Below are 21,660 nucleotides of genomic sequence, written 5' to 3'. Positions count from 1 at the left end.
TAAAAAAGGCATGCAAAGTAAAGGACAAACTAAAACCACCACTCAGAAACCCATGTTTTGATGATTGTAAATATTTTTTTTTGTGCAAAAAACTACCTTTTAACGGTATATGTAATTTATTAATTTTCCCCTAGAATATCTTTTTGTCTTTTCTCTGGGCACATGTCCAAATTACATACCCCAGCATCTTGTAACTGTTTGGGGCCATGTGATTTAGTTTTCATTGATGAAATTAGAGCAAAAGGGGCACGTGCTACTTTCTGATTTATACATTGCCTTTTATTTTCTTTTTGTTCCAGCTGAAACCCAAGGCAACACACTCTAATCATGCAATGACAAGGTCTTAGGGCATATTGGGATAACATACAGGAAAAACTTGGTCCTGAATAACTAAATGGAGCAGAGCTGGCCCTCTCAACTGGTCTGCTAACTTAAGATATATTACATAAGAGAGAAATGAATCCTTAAAACTATAGAACTGTAGCAGAATAAAATATTTCCTTTTAAGGCAGGCATGGTGTTGCACATATATAATCCCAGCGGCTCAGGAAGTTGAGGCAGGAGGATCCCGAGTTCAAAGCTATCTTCAGCAATTTAGCAAGGCCCTCAGCAATGTAGTGAGACCCTATCTCTAAAATAACACACACACACACACACATACACACACACATATACACAGCGGCTGAGGATGTGGGTCATGGGTTAAGCGCCCTGGGTTCAATACCTGGTACAAAAAAAAAAAAAAAGGAGGGGCCAGGTTGTGGTGTGGCTCAGTGGGCAGAGTGCTTGCCTAGCATGCTGAGGCACTGAGTTCGATCCCAGGCACCACATAAAAATACACAAATAAAATAAATGTATTGTGTCCATCTACAACAAATTTTTTTTTTTTTTAAAAAAGGAAAGAAAAGACAAGAAAAAAATATTTCCTTTTACTGTAAAATAGCTTTCCTTCCTTTGTGGTGCTGGGGATCTATCTCAGGGCTTTGCACATGCTAAGCAAGTATTCCACCATTAAGCTACATCCCTAGCCCTTTTATTTTGAGACTGGGTCTCACTAAATTACTTAGACTGGCCTCAGACTTTTGATCCCTGTCTCAGCTTCTAGAGAAGCTGGGCTTACAAGTGTGTATCACACTGTCCTGCTAACAGCTTTTTTGGTACTGTGGTTTGAACACAGAGATGTTTTCCCCTTGAACTACATACCCAATCCTTTTATTTCTTATTTTGAGACAGGGTCTTACTAAACTGCCAAATGAATGGAACTGCCTGAGCCTCCTAGTGGCTGGTATTACAGGCGTGTACCACGTCCTGCAACAGCTTCCTTTTTTTTTTTTTTTTAATAATTTTTACTTGTCTTTGGACCTTTATTTTACTTATTTATTTATGGATCTGAGAACCGAACCCCGTGCCTCACACGTGCTAGGCAAGCGCTCTACCACTGAGCTACAACCTCATCCAACAGCTTCCTTCTTGATACAATAAATTCAAATCAAATCAATTTTGCAAGGTTTGGAATTTCACAGACCAATTAAACATATTAGATATATGCTTTGTGTGTGTGTGTTTCTTTTCTTTCTTTCTTTTTTTTTTTTTTGTATGTTTTTGAGAGTGGGTCTTGCTATTTTGCTCAGGCTTGCCTCGAACTTGGAATCCTACCTAGTCCTCCTTAACTGGTGGGATTATATGCGCGCCTGGCAATATAGTAGATCTAATCTGTACCATGTACCATGGGGTTACTAGAGACAGAAATGTAAATCAGCCAATTTCCTCCTCTTCTCTCAAATACACTTTGTTCATTACTGGTTTTTCAGGACTTGTATTTTGTCATTCACTGGAAGGTGAAACTGGAAGCTCCTTTAAGGTTGAACGTCCTTCAAAATAGCCTGGCAGAGCATTAATATATGCTCATTAAATGAAACACTTTATTTCACAAACGACACGGCATTCTGACAGGCAGAGACGCATTCTGTCAATTCACACAGGCGTTAAGCTACTTACAAACTACGAATTTAAAAGGAAGCGAAACCCTAGAATTCCAGGGAGGGCGTGGTGACACCAACCAGGGAACGCCGGGAGACGCCGTCAACCAACCCATGACGTACTTCCGGCGCGACGCTTTCTCTCCACGCCGGGACTGGGCTGTGGGGGAGGGAGGCGGTTAGTGGGCTTTAGCGCCTATTCTGACGGCGGTAGATTTGAAGCGCTTTAAAGGGCCGGGCCCAGGGAAGAGGAAATTGTAGTGGTGCAGGTAGGTGGCGCGAGGCCCGTGTTGTTTTGGTGGCGTCATTTGCTGCAGTCCCGGGATACGGGAGCGGGAAGGGCCGGGAGAGAGGGGCGGAGCCGGCGCGGTAGGCCGGGTTGTGTTAACCGTCTTTCCCGGGAGGTATACGGACTGGTAGGGCCCAGAGGGGGCCTCTGAGGACCACTGAGCTCGCTTTGCAGATGTAGCAGCTGGAGAAGGCTTCCGGCCAAGCCTCCAGGGCCAGGAAACCGCTCTTCCTCTGCCAGCCCCCGCCCTCCCCACTCGGGCGCACACCTCGCTCCCTGACGCATTTTGCCGCACAAGCTGTAATATGGCGGCAGCGACGGCGGCCTGAACTCTTAGGGAGCTATGTTGATTTTTAAGACTTCAAAATCCTAAGACTGAGCACTACTGCCGGGTAGGTGATATGGTTGGTGGGGAAGGGGGAGGCGTAACTCAGTGTCTTTTCAGGTTAGGGTTAGAGAGGACGGGCGAAGAGCCTGAACCACAAGGATTGAAATTGAATACAAGCTTTTCTCCGACTCCGACCTTTTTCTCTCACAGAACAGCGGCTGTCGTGCACACTCAACTGGCCCAGGCCACTTTGTTAAGCATTTTCTAAAACTCAAGGTCTTACCTTAGCTCTTCGGAAGTTTTCCCACGTTTCCGAGGAGCTGTGAGCGTCGCAGGCCTCTTAGGAGGACGATAGTCCTTAGGAGAAAAATGATGGTTTCAGAACTACTTATGCTTTTAGGAAGCAAAGTCAGCTTATGCCGGCAAGGAGCGTGCAGACGTTTTGGAAATGTTTTGAAAGTATCATTTTGTGCATTTAATTTTTTTCCCACAAGAATACGTTCTGTGCAGTACCAGATTTTGGCATTGGTGATCATAAATACGTCCTAGGAACAGTTAAATATTTTGGAAATTTGGAGATCAGACATTAACTTTCAGTAGCCAAAACCAGAAAGGTCATTTGTGCGCGTGTTTCCTATTTTGTAGAGGAAAAGGCCAATAATTGCTAGTTCGGAACTGATTGAGGAGGTGGAAATGAACATTTTATAAAAGTTTTGTAATTGCACCATAAAAATTCAGAAAAGATACGTAGAATGACTTTTTTCTTGTATGTTTTTTTATATACCTGAAAATTTGCTGTTTTAGCACCACTCTCCCCCTTATTGTAACTGTTTGGGATGGGATTATTTCTACAATTTACATACCTCTGTCTTAAGCAGAATTCATTGCACATTGCCTAGCAATTTCTTTATGAATTATAATTATTGATGCCCAGGGATCTTATAGGGTCTCAAAGGATTCTGTGCTTTTCTATTGTTGTGGTAGCTTCCTAAGGCTTTTTTATCTCCTGCAAGAAGTGATCAGGGTTGCCTTCCCTGTTGGCAAGTGTGTACAAGTATGCAGACTTCCTAGAATATAAAATTTGGACGTTTCTGGCTCAGTCATTTTTTTCCGAGCCTTTGTTTGTTTGTTTGTTTTTATTCCAGCTGCAAAGTGATATTATTTTGATTTCCATCTGTCATAAGCTCTGGGCTTGAAAAATAAAACTTAGGTTTATTAAATTGTGTGTAAAATTGGCTTTCAGTGACAACTTAGTGATTGTCAATTTAGTGAAGGGTTTGAAGGAATTTATTTTGACTTAAAGGCCTTTTGTGTGTGTGGGGGTGTTTACTACTTTGATCTTGCAGAAGAGATGATCTCTACATAGTTTGATATTTTTAATTAGCTATTCTGTGAGGCAGCATCTATTCTTTATGCAAAGGGAAGCTGGCAGCCATTCATAATAAAAGGATGAACTAATTCTGTTAGTTATCAAAACACTACCTGAGATTATTTCAGTAGTTGCCCCTTTTAGGAAAACTACATGTTGATTTTTTTTAACTAATAAGGAAATCCTGTTTTACAAATAGCATATTTCAATAAAATCATAACATTGTCTATTTTTAGACTTCTTTATTCAATGTATTGAAATATCTCTTAATTTGTAGTAAGAATCCACAGGTAATTAATTCAAGTGATTTGAAGAGCCTGTGGCAGATCTTTTTGCTATGTGGTGGTATTATGTGCTTTTTTTTTTTTTTAGCTGATAATATTAGCACTAAGCTTACATTCTCTTTTTAAAAGAATTTTTTTTTTTTTTTTTTTTTTTTTTGTAGTTGTAGATGGACAGAATGCCTTTATTTGTTTATTTTTATGTGGTGCTAAGGATGGAACCCAATGCCTCACACATGCTAGGCAAGTGCTCTGCCACTGAGCTATAGTCCCAGCCCCTCTTTTTTTTTCCTTTTTCTTTCTAAATATCAATGATTTTTCCCTGGTTTAAGGTATATGTGGTCAACATAAGAACTTTGTGTGTTTTTATTTCAGTAAAGCAAAAAACTTAAATCTTGATTTATTATAGGCAATACTGTGAATATTCAGACACTGCAGTAACTAGGACTTTGTGCTTTTGCTAATAAGGAGCCTTTTGCAGTTTTTGAGTGGTAACTTAAAATGATCACTATGATCTTTGAAACTTAAGTATGTAATACATAAATGTAAACATCAGTCTGTGTGTGTGTTGGGAGGGGGAATGGGGGTTGAACTCACAGTCTCTGTGGGCTGGGCAAACACTCTACTACTGAGGTACATCCCTAGCCCAATTTTTATTTTGAGACAGGGTCTCATTAAGTTGCTCCGGCTGGCCTCTAACTTACTATCCTCCTGTCTTGATTATTCTAGTAGTTGGGATTGAGGCACACACTACCACACTGGGCTAAATATCAATTTTAGATATTAAAATGATTAATGTGAGTAAAACGTTTGCTTATATATTATTGCTTCTGTTAATTATATACATTTTAACTTCAGATTTATTCATAATTAACTGTTGCATTATGGTGACATAGTAGAAAATAAAATTTAATAAGCCATTATCTGCATTGTTATAAATAAACTAGCATCTACAGTGAAGTTATCTAGTACCAAACTAGAACTCTTACTTTTTTTCCCCTTGTGATATTGAGGCATTCACTTCAGTTCTCTAGACCTCTTCTTCATTTGTAAAATTAGAAGATTGGGCTGGATTACTCTTAAAATTCCTTCAAACTCCAAAAGTCTATATTTCTGTAGTTTTTGTTTTTGTTTTTGTTTTGGTGTGTGTGTGTGTGTGTGTGTGTGTGTGTGTTTTCCGTACTAGGGATTGAACCCACGACCTCATGCATCATGGGTAAATGCTTTTATCACTTTGCTACATCCCCAACCTTTTTTTACTTATTTTTTATTGTGACACAGGGCCTTATTCTGTTATCCAGGCTGGCCTTGAACTTGTGAGCCTCCTGCTTCAGTCTCCTGAATAGCTGCGAATACAGGTGTGTGCCACACATCCAGCTCCAAAAATCTGTGATTTTTTTTAAATCTTAGAATTACTGGATTAAATAAAGTGGGTTTAGAATGATATAGGTATGTCTCCAAAAAGCGAGGGATAAATTTTTCATTATAAAAAATACATATTTGGCCAGGCTGGTGGCGCACATCTGAAATCCCAGTGGCTTTGGAGGCTGAAGCAGGAGGATTGCGAATTCAAAGCCATCCTCAAAAAGCGAGAAACTAAGTAACTCAGTGAGTTCCTAAATAAATGTGTCTAAATAAAATATAAAACAGGGCTGGGGATGTGGCTCAGTGGTCAAGTGCCTCTGGGTTTAATCCTCAGTACCAAAAAAAGTAAATAATTGCAGGTAAAACATTAAGGGGCTTGCAAGTTCAAGGCCAGCTTTAGCAACTTGGTGAGACTCTGTCTCAAAATGAAAAATAATAAATAGCTCAGTTGTAAATTGCCCCTGCATTAAATTCCCAATCCCCCCTCCCTCCGCAAAAGGAAAAAAAAAAAAAAAAAAAAAATATATATATATATATATATATATATATATATATATTAGCAGGGATTTTCCATTTAGTATTTATTTACATTTGTGCTTCAGTACTAACATAATTGTTACATTTTTATGTCCTTGAGATTGGATGTATAAGTGTATAATATCCTTATTGAACCCTGAATTTGGCAATATTATAAATTTTTCTTTTTAAGTTTTCTAAAGAACTTAGGAATTTCAGAGTGCTGGAGTTGTAGCTCAGTGATAGAGTGCTTGCCTAGCGCAGGTGAGGCACTACATACAAAATAAACAAAAAATAAACATTAAATTCTTTAAAAGAAAAAAAATATTTCAGAAATGCCTGTACACTGTTAATCATGTTGCTACCAGCCCAGTGGTTTGTGTGTGTCAGAACAGTAAAGGGCATTAATATGGAAGAGTTTAGTTGTCTTTCCTGACACTTTGGAATATTAGCATGTTTTCACTTAATTTAGCAGCAATCTGGCAGTCATAAATGTACTCAAATGTTTTTGAAGCAGTTTATTTTTATTTCTCATTTGATCTGTGTGAACTACATTAGGAGTGAGCTAAAGAAGCTGGTGTGAACACTAAAATGCTTTCCTTGAAAGTAATCTTAAAAAAATCTGCTATGGTTTTAATTAATTTAACTTACATGGTGGCACTTACAAGTGGAAATCTTGTATAAAAATTGTTACTTGTTTTATTAAATTCAGTAGATGAGAATGTCTTGTTTGTTTCTTGGTCCTGAACTAAAGAAGTGGATTCTACAAAGAAAGAAAGGAAGGAAAAAAAAAAAAAAAAACCTTTCTTAATGAAATACATCCCAGTAGGAAGATATAGAGAATGAGCTTAGTTTCAATGGTAGGGTAGACTGAGAGGATGACTACTGGTAGACTCTGGAAGAAATTATTGCTTAAAGATAAATACTAGCGGGCTGGGGATGTGGCTCAAGCGGTAGCGTGCTTGCCTGGCATGCGTGCGGCCCGGGTTCGATCCTCAGCACCACATACAAAACAAAGATGTTGTGTCCGCCGATAACTAAAAAAAAAAAAAAAAGATAAATACTAGCACTATACCATGTGAGAAGCCCTGCATATAGGGGGAAAGGCACTAGATTATTACAAAAGATTTTTATACTAAAACCATTGTTCATGGTTCCATTAGCTAGCATTCTTTGTATTTGGTAAGTAGACCTGGGTTAGACACTATGCTTGGTGTAGAAGATACAAAGCTGTTTTTTTTTGTTGTTGTTTTGTTTTGTTTTTTTTGGTACCAGGGATTGAACTTCAGGGCATTTGATCACTGAGTCACCTCCCCAGCCCTATTTTGTATTTAGAGACAGGGTCTTGCTTTTGCTGAAACTGGCTTTGAACTTGCAATCCTCCTGCCTCAGCCTCCTGAGCCGCTGGGATTACAGATGTGTGCCACGGCACCTGGCACAAAGATTTTGAGTTTATAAAATTTTTACACAAGTTTATGAGGAAGTCAGCCGGATGAGGTTCAATGAAGGAGGATCATGTAAGCCTTAAAGAGTCAGAGTAAAGTTGCCGGAGAGTGTATTCTGGTTAAATTGAATCTTGGAAGACATAGGAATTAGACAGAGAAATCAGAAGGGGCAGAGACTTGCTTAGCATCTTCATAGTTGAAAAGAATTACTCTTTTCAAGACTCGGTGATATGCTAACTGTGTGAAATTTCCAAATAACTTCGAATGTAAAGAAGTCACTGCATGGGGCTGGGGATGTGGCTCAAGTGGTAGCGTGCTTGCCTGGCATGTGTGCGGCCCAGGTTCGATCCTCAGCACCACATACAAACAAAGATGTTGTGTCCGCCGAAAAACTAAAAAATAAATATTAAAAAAAAAAAAAAAGTCACTGCATTATTTATTGCCTAATTACAAACCCTATATCATTTGCCATATAATTTAGTAATTAGCTGCCCGTATATATCTTTGTACTCTCTTTCCTGGCATCTTTCAGTATATTAGGATGAATACAGAAATTGTTTTATGTGTGAAACTGCAAAATGAACTTGTTACCTCTCACTTATTATTTGAAATGTATTTGTTGCAGAAATTTAGAAATTTTAGCATTTTTAGATATTTTAAATGTTACTGTGTACATGACTGATATTGTTGACAAACATGAACAACTTAATCATTTGCTTAACAAAAAGTAGAATGTATAAAATTATTTTAAAATATAGATGTTGGGATTTTGTGTATTTTTAAAAATATTTTTTAGTTATACATGAACATACTATCTTTATTTTGTTTATTTTTATGTGGTGCTGGGAATTGAACCCAGAGCCTCACATGTGCCAGGCAAGCTCTCCACCACTGAGCCACAAACCCAACCCAGGATTTTGTATATTTTTATATGACCTAATTTTTTCATTGAGCTTATTGACTTTATTGCTTCTTATTAAAAATTTTTGTTATGAAAAAAGTAAATTCTTTCTCTCATACTTAAATTTCTGAGGAAGTCAGCCAGATGAGGTGAGTTCATGAGGTCAGGGAGATGATGAATGGTAACAGCTAATAAGCAATGAAGTAGGTCAAAATAGAACATACATATTTCCTCTGATGGGAGCAGGTTATGCTGATTACTGTACAGAAATGGGGCACACTGCCAGGTGTGGTAATTGTTTTTCCAAGAAAAATGTAAATCTGTATTTTGTAGATACAGCTGCAGCTCATTCAGACTGAACAGATTTGTGACAAATTGGCAGAATACTCTGAAAGCTTTGTCTTGTAGTATTCTTAGGCAATTCATGAATTATTTTATTGAAATTTTTATGGTTGCAATGTTTTCCTGAATTGTATTTTTTTTAAAGAGAGAGAGAGGGTTTTTTTTTAATATTTATTTTTTTTTTTTTAGTTTTTGGTGGACACAACATCTTTATTTTATTTTATTTTTTTTATGTGGTGCTGAGGATCGAACCCAGCGCCCCACGCATGCCAGGCAAGCGCACTGCCGCTTGAGCCACATCCCCAGCCCCAATTGTATTTTTGGTAGCTCTCAGCATTGTTTTTCTTTTTACTTTTTCTTGAAGAACTGAAAAGTTGACCAGATGGTTGTTTCAACTGTGTCTGATTTTAGATATTATTTAGTAATATCTGGGAATCATAATTCTAGAGGAAATATTGTATCCTATTTTTCATTACCAGTTAGTGAGCTCTTGGTAATGAGTAGCAATTAGTAGCATTTTAATGATGTTTTAAGTTTGTGAACCATCTTTTGTGTCACCATTGTTCTTCATGAGTTGTTAATATTTGAGCATTTACATATTCAGTGGATTTGTGTAGTAACTTGAATAATTACTGTCTTCCCTCTTTCTTAAACTTAGAGGATATTTGATTTTTAATTTCAGGAAAATAATTTTAATCAATTTCTGTGAAAAGTATGTCCTTGGGTGATAGAATCTAAATACATGTACATTTTTCTTTTTTTTAAATATTTATTTTTTAGGTGTAGATGGACACAACACAATGCCTTTATTTTTATGTGGTGCTGAGGATAGAACCTGGGTCCCGCCCGTCCTAGGCGAGCACTCTATCGCTGAGCCACTATCTCAGCCCGACATGTACATTTTTCTAGAGGAGTCTCTATGTATGTGGGTTTGGTATTTTGTTTTTTGGTTCTAGGGATTGAACCCAGGGCTGTTTAGCCAGTGAGCCACATCCACAGCTCTGTTTTATTTTTTATTTTGAAACAGGATCTTACTAAGTTGCTAAGGCTAGATTTGAACTTAAATCCTCCTGCCTTAGCCTCCCAAGCTATTGTGATTGTGAGTATGTGCCACTGTCTTTGGCTATTTTCTTTTTTTAAGAATTTTTTTCTTCAATTCATTTAATTAAAAGACAAGTAGGAAGAAGTCAAGCAAAAGTCCTACAGTCTTCAAACCAAATGAAATAATGATTTTTTTCTTCAGCCTTTTTTTCCCTTTGTAAATCTTTCCCTGATCTTGAAGATTTGGAATAGTTTATGTGGTTATGATGATATTCATATATTGTTTTATATCTTGATCTTTTTGAGGATGGGTGCTAGGGATTGAACTCAAGACCTCACACATCCTACTACTGAGCTATACCTCTAGCCCATCTTGATTTTTTTGGCGGGGTGGGTGATAGGATTGCCTAGCCGGTAGTGAAACAGTCTCACTAAGTTACCTAGGGCCTTGCTAAAATTGCTGAGGCTGACTTTGTACTTGACGATCCTGCTGCTTCAGCCTTTTGGAGTTGCTGGGGTTACAGGCATGCCACTGCACCTGGCTCCATCTTGATTTAAGAACATTTTCTATATAGTTAATTCTGGTAAGCATTGCCTTTTCTCTTTTTTCTTTTTATTCTACTTAGTTATACATGACAGCAGAATGCATTTCAAATTTCATTGTATACGAATGAAGTACAACTTTTCAGTTCTCTGGTAGAGTCACACCATTCATGCAATCATACGTGTACGTAGGGTAGTGATGTCCATCTCATTCCACCATTTTTCCTGCCCCATACTCCCCTCCCCAGCCTCCCCTTTGCCCAATCCAAAGTTCCTGCATTCTGCTCATGTTCCCCCGCCCTCATTATGATCAGTATCCACTAATCTGAGAAAACATTTGGCCTTTGGTTTCTTGGGAGTGGTGTACTTTGCTTAGCATGATATTCTCCAGCTCCATCCATTTATCTATAAATGCCATGATTTTATGCTCTTTTAGTGCTAAATAATATTCCATTGTGTATATATACTCCAGTTTATCCGTTCATCTATTGATGGGCATCTAGGTTGGTTCCATAGTTTAGCTATTTTTATGAATTGTGAATTCACAAATTTGTGAATTTGTGAGTTGTGCTGCTATAAACATTGATGTGGCTGTGTCACTATAGTATGCTGATTTTAAGTTCTTTGGGTATAGATGGATATAGACTGAGGAGTAAGATAGCTGGGTCAAATGGTGGTTCCACTCCAAGTTGTCTAAGAGTTGTTGCACCAATTTGCAGTCCCACCAACAGTGTATGAGAGTACCTTTTCCCCTACATCCTTACCTAAGCATTGCCTTAATAACTGTATTTTGTTGAATTAGAAACCATAATTTAAACTTTTTTTGTACAATCAAATAGTTTGCTTCTGATTATGTGTTACTAAGAAGAGTGCTAAGCCAACTTTATACTTGAAGGCTTTCTAAATTTTGGAGTAGTTCCCAAATTCCCTGTATTTGACTTTTACTGGTTCAAACTGTAAGCCCTTAAGGATTTCATGTATTGTTTCCAAAGGTACCATGTACTGTTACTAGTAATGTTGTAAAATCCTGTTTCTGTTTGTACATGTATTAGAATTATTATTTTTTTCAGTACTGGGGATTAAACCCAGAGGCACTCTATCTCTGAGCTGCTCCTTCCTCCCCAACCCCCACCTTTTTTTCTAAATTTTGAGGCAGAATCTCACTAAATTGCCCAGGCTGGCTTCGAACTTGGGATCCTTGTGCCTGGGCCTCCCAAGGGCCACCCTTGCACCCGGCTAGAATTACTCTTTAAAAAGGTCTTCACTATTGATAGGCCAAAAAAAAAAAAAAATCTCTTTAGTATTTTAAAATATTTCTCCCTGATTATAAAATTAGTATCTGTTGAAAAAATTATAGAAACTAAAAATGCATAAGAAAATGTCCTCAAACTCATGGTCCAAACCTAATTGTTATAATGTTTTAGTGTAACGCCTCCTATTGTTTTCTCGGTATACTGATGTATATGAACTTGTGATTTATAGTTATGTTGTTTACTAGTTTGCATTTTCATCTAATAGAAAGGTCTCTAATTCGTAGTCTTTGATGATTTTCTTTTTAATTTTTTTTCCATTTAAAAAATAATTTTAATGGATTATATATTTGTGTAGTATCAAGTTGAAAAGGTATGGGAGGTTATATAGTTTAAAACAAAAACAAAAATAAACCTTCTAGGACTGGGGTTGTGGTTTATGTTGTGGTACAACAGCACCACATAAAAATAAATGAGTAAAATAAAGTAATTGTGTCCTATCTACAACTGAAAAACAAAACAAAACACGCCTTCCTTTTACTCCTCTTTCCTAACTACCCCTTTCCTCTCCATCAGCATGTGAGACAAGTGCTGTACCACTGACATATATCCCCTATCTTCCCCTCAGCCCCACTTTTTTTTTAACTAGGGTCTCACTAAGTTGCCCAGGCTGGCCTGGAACTTGTAATGCTCCTACCTCAGCGTCTTCAGTAGCTGGGATTACAGACATGGACTGTATTCTGCCAGATGTCTCTGAATTAAGCAAATATATAGAGAGTTTTGTTTTGGAGTTTTTTTTAATTGTTTGTTTTTCTTTTAAAAATGTATTATACAAAGCTGGAGAGAAGAAGGAGGATGGGAGGGAAAGGGGGGGGGGATCATACCTGAAATCAGTTTTTATGCATGTATGAATTTGTTGAGATGAACGCAGTTACTGTGTATAATTATAAAGCTCTAATAATAAAAATTTTAGAAAACTAAAGAGATTAGATTTGGGCTGGGGATATAGATCTATTGGTACAGTGCTTGCCTCTCATGTACAAGACCCTGGGTTCAATCCTCAGCACCACCAAAAAAAAAAAAAAAAAAGATTTGCTGCAGGGAGGAGGAAAAATAAGAAATCATTGAAAAGAATATTGATTGGCTGGGGTTGTGGCTCTCGGTGGTAGAGTGCTCGCCTACCATGTATGAGGCCCTGGGTTCCATCCTCAGCATCACATAAAAATGAATAAAGAAAATAAAGGTATTATGTCCAACTATAACTAAAAAAAAATATTTTTTTTTAAAAAAGAAAGGAATATTGATGTTTATTAAGGAATAATTATCATGTGCATGACCTGTAAGTAAATGGCTACAAACCCAACTGTGATGCATAGTTCTAATTGGCCCCAACACACTGAATTTTATTCAAATGGAGGTGGATTCTGAGATAACACTTTAAGAAACAGTGTTTAAAATATTAGGAAAGAAAGAAGACATTGGTATTCAATTTTTCTATTTTGTTTGCATGTAATTCTTGGTCACTCATAGTCTTTATTGAGTGTGAAGCACTAAAAAGACTAAATAATAAACTTGAACTCATTTAAAAAAATAAATAAAAATATACAAAAAACAGCCAGATATGGTGGTGCACGCCTATAATCATAGCAACTCAAAAGTCTGTGTAAGGCAATGGAAAGTTTGAAGCCAGCCTTAGCATTTTAGCAGGACTATCTATAAGGGGGTGGTTTGGGATGTGCTTGGGGATGTAGCTCAGTGGTAGAGCACCCCTGAATTCAGTCTTCAGTGCTGCAAAATAAGTAAATAAAATAAAAATATGCCAGGAACACAAATTATGCACGTATTTGTTCCCTAGCTTGTACCACCCTCTTTTTAATATCTTGGATTAGCAGTATAGCTATCTTCACTCTTTTATAGCTCTGTACATTGTATGGGATATACTACAGTTTGTGTAACCTGTACATGTACATTGTATACAAATGTTTGAATATACTAAGATTTCTGTGACTGTCCTTCCTTGATGGCCAGTTAGACTTACAGCCTTTTACTGTTGCAAATCATGGTGCATTGAATAACTTGTACATACTCTATTTTGCAAATGTGTAAGAATATACATTAAAAAAATTCCTACAAATTTTTAGAAGTGGTATTACTGAGTCAAAGTTGATATGTTGTTAAATTGGCAAAGGATTGTATTAATCTACCCGTTCACTAGCAGGAACAATCTATGAGACAGTCAGTATTTTTTATTTTTGTCACTCCAATAAGTGAAAAATGTCTTTGTGATTTTAATATGTAAGAATATGATTTCCTAAGTCAGTCCCCCAAATCCAAAGGCCAAATATTCTCCCTGATATGCAGATGCTAATTTACAATAAATGGAATGTGGGGGGTAGGGAAGATAGAAGTTCACTGGATTAGACAAAGGGGAATGGAGGGGAGGGACAGGGGATGGGAATAGGAGAGACAGTAGAATTAATCAGATATAACTTTCCTATATTCTTATATGAATATACAGCCAGTGTAACTTCACAACATAACCACAAAAACTAGAAGTTATACTCCATGTATGTATGCTATGTCAAAATACATTCTACTGTCATGTATAACTAAAAAGAAGAAATTAAAACATTTAAAAGAATAAGATTTCTACTGGCTAGATGATATTTTGCTTCATGAGCATATCATTTATTTTAGTAATTCCTGTTACTGGACTTTTTTTTTTTTTTTACTATTATAGGAAATTGTGTAGTGACAACTCCTGTATGTAGTTTTTAAGCTTAAAATCCCAACCATGTTAGTTTTTAAATTTTTCATTTAGTATTTAGCAGACTTCTTTTTTCTGTGTTATTAAAAAACACTTGTGTTCAGAGGTAGTCCATCAGATGAACTACTTTACTTAACTGTTATGTTAGACATTTTAATTTTTTTCTAATTATTCATTATTATAAAAAATATATCAAAGACTTTGATTTATTTTTTTTATTTTTATTTTTTATTTTTTATTGTGGGTTGTTCAAAACATTACAAATTTCTTGACATATCATATTCCACACTTTGATTCAAGTGGGTTATGAACTCCCACCTTCACCCCATACACAGATTGCAGAATCACATCAGTTACACATCCATTGATTTACAAATTGCCATACTAGTGTCTGTTGTGCTCCACTGCCTTTCCCATCCTCCACCCTCCCCCCTCCCCACCTCTCCCCTCCCCTCCCCTCCTCTCTCTCTACCTCCTCCACTGTATAACCCTGAGGGTCTCCTTCCATTACCATGCAATTTTCCTTCTCTCTCCCTTTCCCTCCCACCTCTCATCCCTGTTAAATGTTAATCTTCTTCTCCTGTTCTTCGTCCCTACACTGTTCTTAGTTACTCTCCTTATATCAAAGAAGACATTTGGCATTTGTTTTTTAGGGATTGGCTAGCTTCACTTAGCATAATCTGCTCTAATGCCATCCATTTCCCTGTAAATTCTATGATTTTGTCATTTTTTAATGCAGAGTAATACTCCATTGTGTATAAATGCCACATTTTTTTTATCCATTCGTCTATTGAAGGGCATCTAGGTTGGTTCCACAGTCTTGCTATTGTGAACTGTGCTGCTATGAACATCGATGTAGCAGTGTCCCTGTAGCATGCTCTTTTTAGGTCTTTAGGGAATAGACCAAGAAGGGGAATAGCTGGGTCAAATGGTGGCTCCATTCCCAGCTTTCCAAGAAATCTCCATACTGCTTTCCAAATTGGCTGCACCAATCTGCAGTCCCACCAGCAATGTACAAGTGTACCCTTTTCCCCACATCCTCGCCAGCACTTGTTGTTGTTTGACTTCCTAATGGCTGCCAATCTTACTGGAGTGAGATGGTATCTTAGGGTGGTTTTGATTTGCATTTCTCTGACAGCTAGAGATGTTGAGCATTTTTTCATGTACTTGTTGATTGACTGTATGTCCTCCTCTGAGAAGTGTCTGTTCAGGTCCTTGGCCCATTTGTTGATTGGGTTGTTTGTTTTCTTATTGTCTAATTTTTTGAGTTCTTTGTATACTCTGGATATTAGGGCTCTATCTGAAGTGTGAGGAGTAAAGATTTGTTCCCAGTGTGTAGGCTCCCTATTTACCTCTCTTATTGTTTCTTTTGCTGAGAAAAAACTTTTTAGTTTGAGTAAGTCCCATTTGTTGATTCTAGTTATTAACTTTTGTGCTATGGGTGTCCTATTGAGGAATTTGGAGCCCGACCCCACCGACTGTAGATCGTAGCCAACTTTTTCTTCTATCAGACGGCGTGTCTCTGATTTGATATCAAGCTCCTTGATCCATTTTGAATTAACTTTTGTGCATGGCGAGAGAAAGGGATTCAGTTTCATTTTGTTGCATATGGATTTCCAGTTTTCCCAGCACCATTTGTTGAAGATGCTATCCTTCCTCCATTGCATGCTTTTAGCCCCTTTATCAAATATAAGATAGTTGTAGTTTTGTGGATTGGTTTCTGTGTCCTCTATTCTGTACCATTGGTCCACCCGCCTGTTTTGGTACCAGTACCATGCTGTTTTTGTTACTATTGCTCTGTAGTATAGTTTGAAGTCTGGTATTGCTATACTGCCTGATTCACACTTCCTGCTTAGCATTGTTTTTGCTATTCTGGGTCTTTTATTTTTCCATATGAATTTCATGATTGCTTTCTCTATTTCTACAAGAAATGCCGTTGGGATTTTGATTGGCATTGCATTAAACCTATAGAGAACTTTTGGTAATATCGCCATTTTGATGATGTTAGTTCTGCCTATCCATGAACAGGGTATATTTTTCCATCTTCTAAGATCTTCTTCTATTTCTCTCTTTAGGGTTCTGTAGTTTTCATTGTATAAGTCTTTCACCTCTTTTGTTAGGTTGATTCCCAAGTATTTTATTTTTTTTGAAGATATTGTGAATGGAGTGGTTGTCCTCATTTCCATTTCAGAGGATTTGTCGCTGATATACAGGAATGCCTTTGATTTATGCGTGTTGATTTTATATCCTGCCACTTTGCTGAATTCATTTATTAGCTCTAATAGTTTCTTTGTAGAGCCTTTTGGGTCTGCTAGGTATAGAATCATATCATCTGCAAATAGTGATAATTTAAGTTCTTCTTTTCCTATTTTTATGCCTTTAATTTCTTTCGTCTGTCTAATTGCTCTGGCCAGTGTTTCGAGAACTATGTTGAACAGAAGTGGAGAGAGAGGGCATCCCTGTCTTGTTCCAGATTTTAGAGGGAATGCCTTCAGTTTTTCTCCATTCAGAATGATGCTAGCCTGAGGCTTAGCATAGATTGCTTTTACAATATTGAGGTATGTTCCTGTTATCCCTAGTTTTTCTAGAGTTTTGAACATAAAGGGATGCTGTACTTTGTCGAATGCTTTTTCCGCATCTATCGAGATGATCATATGGTTCTTATTTTTAAGTCTATTGATGTGGTGAATAACATTTATTGATTACCGTATATTGAACCAGCCTTGCATCCCAGGGATGAATCCTACTTGATCATGGTGTACAATTTTTTTGATATGTTTTTGTATCCGATTCGCCAGAATTTTATTGAGGATTTTTGCATCTAGGTTCATTAGAGATATTGGTCTGTAGTTTTCTTTCTTTGAAGTGTCTTTGTCTGGTTTAGGTATCAGGGTGATGTTGGCCTCATAGAATGAATTTGGAAGTTCTCCCTCCTTTTCTATTTCCTGAAGTAGCTTGAAAAGTATTGGTATTAGTTCTTCTTTAAAGGTTTTGTAAAATTCTGCTGTATACCCATCTGGACCTGGGCTTTTCTTAGTTGGTAGTCTTTTTATGGTTTCTTCTATTTCCTCAATTGATATTGGTCTGTTTAGGTTTTCTATATCCTCCTGACTCAATCTGGGCAGATCATATGACTTAAGAAATTTATCTATGCCTTCACTATCTTCTAATTTGTTGGAGTATAAGGATTCAAAATAGTTTTTGATTATCTTCTGTATTTCTGAAGTGTCTGTTGTGATATTGCCTTTTTCATCCCGTATGCTAGTAATTTGAGTTCTCTCTCTTCTCTTCGCTAGCATCGCTAAGGGTCTGTCGATTTTGTTTATTTTTTCAAAGAACCAACTTTTAGTTTTGTCAATTTTTTCAATTGTTTCTTTTGTTTCGATTTCATTAATTTCAGCTCTGATTTTAATTATTTCTTGCCTTCTACTTCTTTTGCTGTTGTTTTGCTCTTCTTTTTCAAGGATTTTGAGATGAAGTATGAGATCATTTATTTGTTGGTTTTTTCTTTTTTTAAGGAATGAACTCCAAGCAATGAATTTTCCTCTTAGAACTGCTTTCAATGTGTCCCATAGATTCCGATATGTTGTGTCTGTGTTTTCATTTATCTCTAAGAATTTTTTAATTTCCTTCTTGATGTCTTCTATAACCCATTGATCATTCAGTAACCTATTGTTCATTCTCCAAGTGATGTATGCTTTTTCCTTCCTTCTTTTATCGTTGATTTTCAGTTTCATTCCATTATGATCAGATAAGATGCATGGTATTGTCTCTACTCCTTTATATTGTCTAAGAGTTGCCCTGTGACATAATATATGATCTATTTTTGAGAAGGATCCATGTGCTGCTGAGAAAAAAGTGTAACTGCTTGATGTTGGGTGGTATATTCTATATATGTCAATTAGGTCTAGGTTATTAATAGTGTTATTGAGTTCTATAGTTTCCTTATTCAACTTTTGTTTGGAAGATCTGTCCAGTGGCGAGAGAGGTGTGTTGAAGTCTCCCATGATTATGGTATGGTGGTCTATTAGACTCTTGAACTTGAGAAGAGTTTGTTTGACGAACATAGCTGCACCATTGTTTGGGGCATAAATATTTATGATTGTTATGTCTTGTTGTTGTATGGTTCCCTTAAGCAGTATGTAGTGTCCCTCTTTATCTCTTTTGATTAACTTTGGCTTGAAATCGATTTTATTTGATATGAGTATGGACACTCCTGCTTGTTTCCGAAGTCCATATGAGTGATATGATTTTTCCCAACCTTTCACCTTCAGCCTATGTATGTCTTTTCCTATCAAATGCGTCTCCTGTAGGCAGCATATTGTTGGGTCTTGTTTTGTGATCCATTCTACTAGCCTGTGTCTCTTAATTGGTGAGTTTAAGCCGTTAACATTTAGGGTTATTATTGAGATATGGGTTGTTCTTCTAGCCATATTTGTTTATTTCTGTTACTAAACATGGTTTGTTTTCCTCTTTGATTATTCCCCCCCCCCCCTTTACTGTCCTACCTCCCACTGTTGGTTTTCATTGTTATTTTCCATTTCCTCTTCCTGTAATGCTTTGGCGAGGATGTTTTGAAGAGATGGTTTTCTAGCTGCGAATTCTTTAAACTTTTGTTTATCGTGGAAGGTTTTAATTTCATCCTCCATCCTGAAGCTTAATTTCGCTGGATACACAATTCTTGGTTGGAATCCATTTTCTTTCAGTGTTTGAAATATGTTATTCCAGGATCTTCTAGCTTTCAGAGTCTGTGTTGAAAGATCAGCTGTTATCCTGATTGGCTTACCCCTAAATGTAATCTGCTTCCTTTCTCTTGTAGCTTTTAAAATTCTCTCCTTATTCTGTATGTTGGGCATCTTCATTATAATGTGTCTATGTGTGGATCTCTTATGATTTTGCACATTCGGCGTCCTGTAGGCTTCTAGGATTTGGGATTCTGTCTCATTCTTCAAGTCTGGGAAGTTTTCTTGTATTATTTCATTGAATAGACTTCTCATTCCTTTGGTTTGGAGCTCTGTACCTTCCTGTATCCCAATGACTCTTAAGTTTGGTCTCTTAATGTTATCCCATATTTCTTGGATGTTCTGCTCATGGTTTCTTAACAGTCTTGCTGAGCTGTCTATGTTCTTTTCCAGTTGAAATACTTTGTCTTCATTGTCTGATGTTCTATCTTCTAAGTGTTCTACTCTGCTGGTAGTATTCTCCATTGAGTTTTTAAGTTGGCTTATTGCTTCCTGCATTTCTAGGATTTCTGTTTGTTTGTTTTTTATAACCTCTATCTCCCTGTATAGTTGATCCTTTGCTTCCTGGATTTGTTTGCGTAATTCGTTGTCGAAGTGATCTTTCATTGTCTGATTTTGCTGTTTAATGTCTTCCTTGATACTCCAGATCATCTGAAGCATGTATATCCTGAATTCTTTATCTGACATTCCATCTGCTGCAGCTGTTACCTCTTCTAAAGTTGAGTTGACCTGCATTGCTTGTGGTCCTTTCTTTCCTTGTCTTTTCATACTGCTTGCGTATCTTTCCTGCAGGTGCGGGCGGCGGCTCTGCTCTCTCCTTATTCCAATTGGGGTGTCGTGGCTACCACGCCGGCAGGTCACTGGGCCTGTTCTGGGAGCTGGCGGCGGCTCTGTTCTGCCCCTACTCGAATTGGGGTGACGAGTGTACCACGCGGGCAGGCCACCGGGCCTGATCCGCCAGTCGGTTGCAGGTTTGCCTACCCTGCAGGCGCGGGCGGCGGCTCTTCTCTGCCCCTACTGCAAATGGGGTGACGTGTCTGTCGTACCGGCAGGCCACTGGGCCTGTCCCGCTGGTCGGTCGCAGATCTGCCCACCTTTCGGGCACGGGTGGAGGCTCTGCTCTGCCCCTACTCCAATTGGGGTGTCGTGACTACCCCGCCTGCAGGACGCTGGGCCTGTTCCTGGCACAGGCGGCGACTCTGCTCTGCCACTACTCCAATTAGGGTGGTGTTTGTACCATGCCGGCAGGCTCCTGGGCCTGATCCGCCGGTCTGTTGTAGGTCTGCCTACCTTGGAGGCGCGGGCGGTGGATCTGCCCTGCCCCTCCTACCACGCCTGCGGACCCCTGGGCCTGATCTGCAGGTTGATCACTGGTCTGCTCACCCTGCGGGGACGGGTGGCGGTTCCGCTCCGCCTCCACTCCAATTGGGGTCACGTGACCACCACACCGGCAGGGCCTGATCCGGGCGTGGGAGAAGGATCTGCTCTGCCCCTACTCCAGTTGGGGTGACGTGTGTACCACACTGGCAGGCCACTGGGCCTGACCCGCCAGGCTGTCACAGGTCTGTTTATCTTGCCAGCCCGAACCGCGGCTCTGCCCTGCCCCTCCTACCACGCCCATGTACCACTGGGTCGCGGGTCTGCCCACCTTGCGGTTGCCGGTGGCGGCTCCGCTCCGCCCCCTCTCCAATTGGGGTCACGCGGTCACCACGCTGGCGAGCCGCTGGGCCTGCTCCGGGCGCTGGCGGCGGCCCGGCTCCTTCCCTCTGGCTCGACGACAAATTGAGGAGACTCGGGTGACTGTGCCTCACCCCCCCTACCAGGAGACCAACTGCTTATGTCACCGCTGGTATTGATGAAGTTCCCTCCTCCGCCGCTTTCTGCAGACATCAGATTTCTGCCATGTTGGTATCCTATGTGAATGGCAGCATTTCGTTCCCCTTGCCAGGCAACCAAAGCACCGGGTGAGTCCTGACCGGCCCTCAGCAGGACCCGGACCGAGAAGCAGTTTCCGCGGGCTCCTAGCCCCGGGCCAGGGAAGTTCCGGGAGCCGGAACTCGGCCACTCCGTGCTCGGTGTAAGCTCCTATAAATGTAAGCTCCAGGAAGCAGTCCCCGCGGGCTCAGTTCCGGGAGCCGTAATTCGGCTGCTTAGTGCTTGTTGTATGCTCTGATAGGAGCAGGGTCCAAGAAGCAGCCTCCGCAGGCTCAGCAGCCCTGGGCCAGGGCGGTTCCGGGAGCCGGAACTCGGCCGCCCCGCGCTCGGTATTCACTCCGATAAGATCAGGTTCTAAGAAGCACCCAGGCGCTGAGCCCTAGCAATCTGTCTGCAAGCTGCAGGCGAATTGCAGCCTGAAATTACCTGTTCTATGGCTGAATGAGCTGCGGTCAGTCGAAAACAGGGGTGGTGACGTCAGTTTACCAACATGGTGGCTGCTGGCCTCCTCTGTGGTCTGACCGGTGTGGAGAACCGAGATGGACCGCTTCCTTCCCCCGTCTCGAA

At 39.2% G+C, this 21,660-nt stretch overlaps 1 protein-coding gene across 4 annotated transcripts in view; it reads left to right on the top strand.

Annotated features, from left to right (window-relative positions):
- Positions 1–2,111: 2,111 nt before the first annotated feature.
- Positions 2,112–21,660, top strand: part of Ppig (peptidylprolyl isomerase G) — a 59,916-nt gene continuing 40,367 nt past the window's right edge. For 2 of the 4 annotated variants that reach the window (XM_027946166.2, XM_027946163.2), the window contains exon 1: positions 2,112–2,248. The gene's annotated coding sequence lies outside the window, so the exon portion shown is untranslated. Of the gene's footprint in view, positions 2,249–2,357; positions 2,661–21,660 lie in introns of those variants that run through there. The other 2 variants (XM_071619104.1, XM_027946164.2) reach the window with 1 other exon arrangement.

This window comes from Marmota flaviventris, chromosome 11 (assembly GCF_047511675.1).
Source record: "Marmota flaviventris isolate mMarFla1 chromosome 11, mMarFla1.hap1, whole genome shotgun sequence".
Taxonomy (NCBI): Eukaryota; Metazoa; Chordata; class Mammalia; order Rodentia; family Sciuridae; genus Marmota; species Marmota flaviventris.
This window is presented reverse-complemented; position numbering and strand designations above follow the sequence as displayed.